General features: G+C 36.7%; 1 long non-coding RNA gene across 1 annotated transcript; it reads right to left on the reverse strand.

Annotated features, from left to right (window-relative positions):
- Positions 1–5,436: 5,436 nt before the first annotated feature.
- On the reverse strand, positions 5,437–7,208 carry LOC142168386 (uncharacterized). The gene is made up of 2 exons (XR_012698250.1): positions 6,779–7,208; positions 5,437–5,675 (listed from the first exon to the last, which is right to left on the reverse strand). It is a non-coding gene; the product is annotated as an uncharacterized LOC142168386 (long non-coding RNA).
- Positions 7,209–8,297: the final 1,089 nt, after the last annotated feature.

Raw genomic sequence — 8,297 nt, forward strand, 5'->3', positions numbered from 1 at the left:
CCGTCTTGACAAGCTTTTCGTTTTCCACTGGTGACTCATACTGAGGAGTCTGATTATATGGAGCCGAGACCCCGAAAGCCATATTTGGAGAGTAGTATTGGCCATCATAAGCATGAGATGGTGGCTCGTTGATTGGCCTCGTCACAGGAGGTGGAGGCGGGATTGTGTATGCCGGTGCGCCAGACACGACTGGAGGAGTGTTCTTGACCGGTGCTACTGGAGGTCGCACATTAGAGGTACCAGGAGCAACGTGGAGGCTGTAATTTGGCACATACCCTGGTGGTAGGATGTGGTCGCTCGTTGTATGGAGCGGTGGTTGAGTAGTCAGGGGTATGGTGGAAGTTCCCTCTGAGGGACCACGGGGTGGAGGCTGACCAGACACCCAAGCTTGATATACATCAGACAATTGTTGTCTCAATTTTCTTATTTCCTCAGACTCTTGTTCAACTGATTGACCCTGGGGGTCGTCAGTTATCAGCTCGATCTCATCATCGTTGGCCATTACTACTGCTCCCTTAGATCTAGTGAAGTAATGGTGTGTTACCAGTTTCACCACTAACCAACCACCTTAAGCTTACTACGTAAGACACAGCAAACGTGTTAGGGTTAAGCATTTTATAGATAAGAATCACACATAATGTGCCATGCTCCAATCATTGTCACTATTTCTAGCATGCTTTTGGAGGCTTCATGTTTCATTCCGGCTTATGAGGTTGCTTCTTATTGACGCTTTTATTTTCTTCTTTTTTTTAACTCACACCTCATTTTGATCCCTCATTTTAGAATCATTGAAAAATATTTTGATCGAACCTTTTTAGGGTTGCCTACGTATCATGTCGCCGCATGAATCAGATCATTACGTAGTTCAGGGGGAAATAATAACAATTTTTTTTAAATATTATTATTATTATTGAAATTGACTCTAAATACATAAGTATGACTGAAAATGCGACAAATATAAAATTAAAAATGCGACAAATGAAAAATGAAACTACAAACTAATTAACTGCACTAAAACTTTAATATTCAATGGTATTCTTGCTTAAACTGATATCATCAAAGGTCTGTATCCTTTGGCCTCCACTCTCCCCCCAAAATCTCGTACAAATTCTGAAACACTGCCGGCAACTGTGGAATGAGGGTACGTGCTTGTTGACCAACTTTCTCATTGTTTAGATGACGATGATCGTTATGAATATATGCTGCTTTCTCTGCCAATTGAAGTACTTGCTCTCTGGCTTGCCCCATATTCACGTGACAATTCTGCAACCATATCTGGGTAGTGTTGAGGGCGTTCCCCATTTGTGTCTCGCGTCCCTCGTATTCTTCAATACGGCGGTTTAGCACAGCTCTCTCAATCATCCACTGACGCCGCTCTGTCTCAAAATCTGCATGTTTATGACCTCTCTTATGCCTTTTTATTTCTTCCAATTGTGCATGAAACTGACCCTTTGAGTGTATCCAATAGGCCCTTTCTCTTTCAAACTTCTCTCTCTGCTGATCAAACTCCAATTGTTGTTGGTGCGCATCCTCTTCAACGATACTCAAGTCTTCTTGTAGCTTATGTATTTCAGCATTTTTATTTGCCTCAGCTCTTCTAGCTAAACCAATAGTGCTTGACAGTTCTTCTTCTAAGCGGGCCGCCTCATTTTTAGCATCCTTTAGATCTTTATCCATGACCCGTAAGGTAGATTGATAATCTTTCTCAATATTTAAACGAATCTGAGCGACTACGGCTTGTAGTTGGGCTTGTTGTTTGGATATGGTCATCCGGGCATGCTCCAATTCCTCTTTTAACCTTTCTATAGCTCTTTGATCATTTCTCCTTCTATTGGACCTTTTAGGCCCATCTCTAAGCGACGAAGGGTCATGAAACCAGGTAATATATTCAGGGATCACCTCTCCACGATCTCGGTCTTCTACCATATCATTCAACTCCGAGACTTTACTTGCATACCAAATTTTCATAATTTCTTCTTCGTCATGAGGTTGATCTTTACCAAAATCATAACAGAACTTGCTCATATCTCGTGTTGGTGGCACCTCCTGTAGTCGTGCAAATTGGCGCATTACCCGAAGTGGAGCATAAGACTGAACACCATCCAATCCTATGAGTACCGAATAAGAATGGTATGCAGACTCACAAATGACCTCTTTAGAGGAGAACCAATCGTAGTTCCAAGTGATCCGTTTGGCAGATAGAGTAAGAAGTAGTTCTTTCCAGGCGCCAATCCCCTCTGGTAAGTCACATTCGTCAATTCTTTTCTGGTGATCATAAATATGATTGGGCCATAGCTCACTAAAATTAGTGATCGTAGGATGACGATAGAAATGCTCCAAAAACCATATCTGTAACAAAATGTTGCAACCATCAAAGTTTCGTGCGCCCATTTTACATCTAGTTAAAGCACGAAAAATGCAAGAAATAATCATAGGGACCAAAGTATAATCACCCCCCTTCTGAGGTCAGAGCCTCAACTACACCTGCCAAGCGGATGTCAATGCGTCCCTCTATTTCCGGGAAAACTACACGCCCCAAAAAGGTGACCATAAATGCAAACCTTCTATGTATGTTCCATGTTTCCTTATCTTCCTTTGATTTTAATTTTTCCACATTCCTTTCGAAATTGCATTCTAGGCCATACAACTGAAACAAAAAGCCCAACTTAACCCATTTGCCTCCTAGACCTTCATATTGTCCGTAATTTATGTTCAAAAGCTTCAGAAACCTACCCTCGTTCACATTTTTTGGGTACTATGGGCCTTTGGCGGCGAAGATTGCGGCCCCACCCCTGGAAATGGGCGATTTCCTCTAAGGTCGGAGTCATTTTACAGTCGGTAAAACGGAACACATTGTTTTCAGGATCCCAGTGCGGAATCAAAGCTTCAATCACATCCCTCCTCGGCTTTATCGTAATCATGTGAACCAAATGTCCCAAGTATTTCTTTATCTGGTTTCGCTCATATTTCTTAAAGTCTCTCCACCAATCCCACAACAACTATGGTATCTGATCGACAATCAGAAAATCTGATATCCCTTCTGATCTGGGCCTCTTTTCAGACTTACCTCTTTTTTCACTCATGGTATACCTGTCTACCCAGACACGAGGTTAGACTTTGATCAAACATATTATTGACACAGAAAAATTTTGATTTCTCGGGTTTTGACTCTTATAAAAAAAAAGGAAAAAGAAAAAAAAAGAAGAAAAAAAGCTAAACTGTGGGACTAAAAAAAAGTATTTTTGGATTTTTTTTTTTGGATTTTCTAAGGAAATAATTGTAAATAGGAAATTAAGGAAAAGGAAAATATTTTTGAATTTTTTCTGAAAATTAGGCCGGAACCGATGAGGTTTGCCTACGTATCTCATATCGGGTGAGAATTAGACCCGTGTAGTTCGGTGATAAAACTTCCAATGAAACTAACTATATTTTCTCTCTTTATGAAAAATTAATCATGGACACCAAACGCACCAAATCACTTCGGTTTTTTATTTATTTATTTATTTATAAAAGAACGGACATTTGTATAGAAATCGGGAGCATGTTTTTATTTTTTTTTATTTTTCTCTGCTTGTTCAACTAATCCACCCTAAAGCCGGTCGACATGCAAGCCTCCCAAATAAAGTAACATGTAGCACATAAGTGAACGTTATGGTCTCAAAGAGGATACATGTCTTATACGGACCCGGCCCATGTGCCGAGTTTCGCTAAGTCAAATGCACGTGATGCAAATAAAGCGAACCTACTAGGGATATCCGGCATGAGGTATGTTCTTCTAGGTTGAAATCCTGATGGAGAAGGTGTCTAGACTGGCTTACTCGAGCGGACAACCCGAGCCGAGGAGCGTCAAGCATCACCAGTAGTAGAACAGCACTGGCTAGCTAACGACTCTCTCGCCTAAGCATGTGTGACTAAATCCTTCACCAGAAGCTGGTAGGCTAACTGGCTTTATCTCAAGACAGAAATTTTGTGATGCTGGTAGGCAAACACAACATAACTAACTATAAGAAGACTTAGAGGGGTGCGAGAGAGGATACAATTTATATGTACAGTTCAACAATATCAAAACAATATAAAGTGGACAAGTAACAGATTAGGCCCAAATAAATCACAATATATACAAAAATTAATAATGCCAAATAAAGTCAATATACAAGCTCGAATTCTTAATCTCCCCAGCAGAGTCGCCAGAGCTGTCACACCCCTTTTTCTACCCGCAAAGTAATATTGTGTGGATTAAAGGATTTTTTCAATTAAAGTGACAAAATTGAGTAGGGATTATTTTATTTACAGAGTCGCCACTTGGAATTGATTTTGTTGGTGTTCCAAGTCACCTTTTATTTGAATCCCTAATCAAAGGAAGAGTTGACTCTATTATTATTGGCCTGCGAAAATAAAGTCCGGGTAAGAAATTCTGTTAACCGGGGAGAAGGTGTAAGGCATTCCCCGAATCCCGTGGTTCTAGCACGGTCGCTTTTATTGACTAAAATTTGGCTTGAATTATTTTTGGATAAAATATGTATTATTTGCCTTAAGTTACTATTGTCTAGTGCTGCTTAATAATTAATAATTTTGGCCTAGGAGCGTGCAAGCACACAAAGTCCTTATTTGTTTATATGTATCAAAACAAAGAACGTGTCGGTACACATGGTTTAAATACAATTAATATTGAAAAGTCAAGGAGCGGGAATGCACACATGACTACTTTATTAAAAACAAAATCGACTAAGGACCATGTATGAACACATGGTCTACATCTCAAACGTGCCTAAAATTGCCTATCGCTTAAATTAATTAAAAAGCGCTTCTTTTTTATTTATTACTTGTTCGACTGGAAAAAAAAATATTATTATTAAAAACAATTTTCACTAATGCAAGACATTAAACCCGGGTAGGCTTATGTTAAGCTTTCATGGTATTGGGCCACTTATTTTATTTAACAAAAGATAATTTATTGATTTTAAAGAAAATGCCCATCTTGCTTTCTATTGTCATTGGGCCTACAAATTTTAGCTTATTTGGACCATATTGCTTAAGAGCCTCGATGACCAAGACAGCACAAAATTACAAGTATTCTTCTAAGCCCAAATTGCTTCTTACATTGATGTCCAAACTAAAAATTATTTTTTTTTTCATAAAAGAAACTTACATGCTAATTATTATATTTTATCTTCTTAACCAACTATTTCTTAAGGACTAACAGAATATTTCTACTCATCTACACCAATTATGGCACTAATCAAACTACACTCATTAATAACATAAAAACCACGACTAAATATAAAAACTACAAAAAACGGTAATACTTCAATGCTAAAGAGAAGAACTATATTAAGTATAACATTATGTTGACTATAATTCAAAGCATCAAAATATTTGAAGCTAGAAATCTTTCTTAGATAATTATACATGAATCATGAAAGTAACTCACAGAAAAGAGCCCAAACTAAACAAACACGGTTAAAAGTGGGGTCTTTATCTTTTCCTTAAACTAAGTAATCTTAACATAATGCAATTTCAATCACATATATAAAGAAGAAAACGATAATTTAACTAATTTTTAACAAATTTACATGATAATAACACTAATATAACATTCATCTTGAAACAAAATCAGATCTAATATGTTCCATCAACCAAACCGGGATCAAATCCTTCTTATTATCATCAAGAATCTGCAATATAAGAATTTGAAAGTTACCTGATTTGTGAAATAATAAAATACAGCAGTGCAACAACAAAAAACTCAGCAGCAAATACAGTAGAAACAGCAGCAACTCAAGTGTTAAGACAATCCAGAAAACTCAACAAAGATGCTTGAAACTGGTAGCTATCAACTTCACAAATTGCCTAAGGGATCTTTTTATTTTTCTCGAGGTTTTTGCACTCAAATAATCCTCACAAAACACTGAAATTTCAGCTTGTTATATGTATTAAGCTGCTGATTTTTCTCAAAGATATATGTCTTTTTGCAACTCTCCAAGATGTGTTTCAGTATAAGATAGAGTGTCCCCCTTTTCAGTGAGTAAGGAACTCTGCATTTTAAGTGTAAGACAGTCCCTTTTATAGGAGAAAAACAACCCTTTCAATAGGCAAATAAAGTTAGATTTTTGGACAGATTTTGGTGAAAAGACTGACTTTGTGTGCTAAACACTGTTCAAGGTCTGTCCCAAAGGTGAAAGGACAACCTGAAAATCTGCTGTGTCAGAATCAAGGAGAAAAAATGTCCTTTCAGCCACCCTACTAGTAAAAGTAAGCTACTATTACCCTATTTTGTGATAAAATAAACTAAAGTTCATATTTTAACCATCAACAACAAACTACTTGCTCAACACAAATCAAGCTTGGACATCTATGAACTGATAAAGCATAGACGAGACTAAAAATGTAATTGAACTAAGTATTAAAACCAACTTGATGAGAATGAATTGGATTTGTGCAAACTAATTACTAAACAAACAACTAAATTCACAAACTAATTCTCAAAACAGAACGAGCATCGTTAATAATCGAACAACGACTAACAACAACTAAATAATCGACTAACTAAGTGAACGATTTAACTAATACACTAAAGATCATGTTTAAATCAATAACGAATCTAACAAACCACTAAACTAAATAGAGATAGCTAATTAAATAAACCTAACTTGAAACTCTAATTAACAAGAAATAACCAAAACAGAAAGAATAAATAAATAAAAAATAAAAAAAATCAGAAACTAATCTACTAAATTAAAAAAAAATCAGAAATTAATTAAAGAGATGGCGATTATACCTAACAAGTATGCTTGAAGCCGAAAAATAGCTAAAATGGGGGTTCGGGACATTTTGGCGGTGGTGAGGCGGTGGAGCCGTGGCGGCGGCGAGGAGCGGGTCGGCGGCGACGGGAATTTTGGGGGTGAAATTGTAGGAAAAGATAGGTCTCGTGGAGCTCTATCCATTCATGTATGTGTTGTAGGGTGGTGTTGGCCGGAGCTTCAAGAATTTGGACCAAAAAGTGGCGGCTAAAGTTTCTTAGATCTAAAATTCAAGGAGTTTGAGGGTTTTTTGAAGGAATTGGTTTGGAGATATGGGAAGAGGAGGTTGTGGAGATTATATGGTGTTAATTTGGAGGTGTTTGGAGGTGGTCCGCCGCCGGTGGATGATTTCCGGCGGCGGCGGCGACGGTGGAGAGAAGAGAGAGAAGAGAGAGAGAGAAGAGAGAAAGAGTTATGGGTGAAATAAGGGAATTTTTCAGATTTTTGAGGCTTTAAATACCCTTTGAGAGATCAAATATGGACCATTAGATCAATGGGTGATCAATGGGTGAGATTTGATCTTGGGTCACTTAATGAAACGACGTAGTTTTGAGGCAAAACTACGTCGTTCCGGACCCTTTCAAAGGCAGCCCCTTGTCTTGCACTTTTGGCCACTTTCTCTTTCAAATTTGGCCCAATTTCTTTCTTAATCCTACTTATTAAACTAAATTTACACAAACAAATAAATTAATTAAGTAACTTATTCAAATGATCAATTAACTAGATTAATTCACCAATTGAATAGTTACTTAATTTCTAAAATGCACAAATAAAGAAAGAACTATTTTTTTGGTATTTTTATGATAGGAAATATGCAATCAAAGACACAAAAATTGGGAAATATAATTAAAGCAACAAAACACTAATGACTTTAGGAGGTGTTAAAATAGTACAAAAATTAGGTATTCACAGTAAGCTGATACATAGCCTTTTCGGCCAAGCTTTTCGTTTGGCCAAGCTTTTAGAAGAAAAAAAAGTGTTTTCTAGTAGAAACAGAAACAATTTTGGAGAAACAGAAAAAAATAGCTTCTCCCTAAAAGCACTTTTCAAAAAAAAAAAAAAAAACTTTTGAGACAACAAACATATAATAATTATGATTTATTCAACTTTTTTTTGACCTTTTCTTTCTTTTTTTCCTTTATATATCTTATTTTAAAAAAAAATCACACCCCATAACTCGTACCTATTAATTAAGAATTATGACTGAAGAATGTAACGGTTCATCATTAAAAAGAAAGGATACAACCATTGCAATTGTAAAAAATATACGGGCAATTTCAATTATGAAAATAATGATAGTGATTAAAAGGTGCAATAATCTTTCTATTTATCCCATTTTTTTAGTACCCTACTTTTCTCTTCGTCAAGTGCATCACAAAGAACATACTCAACAGAGAAGAATTATCTCGCCTTGCATAGTAAGAATTCATCTGCAATTTCACAAGGCTCTTCATTTGCTTGATATGAATTTTGACTTCTTAATAAGCGAACAAAATT

The sequence above is a fragment of the Nicotiana tabacum genome, chromosome 13 (assembly GCF_000715075.1).
Source record: "Nicotiana tabacum cultivar K326 chromosome 13, ASM71507v2, whole genome shotgun sequence".
In the NCBI taxonomy this organism is placed as follows: domain Eukaryota; kingdom Viridiplantae; phylum Streptophyta; class Magnoliopsida; order Solanales; family Solanaceae; genus Nicotiana; species Nicotiana tabacum.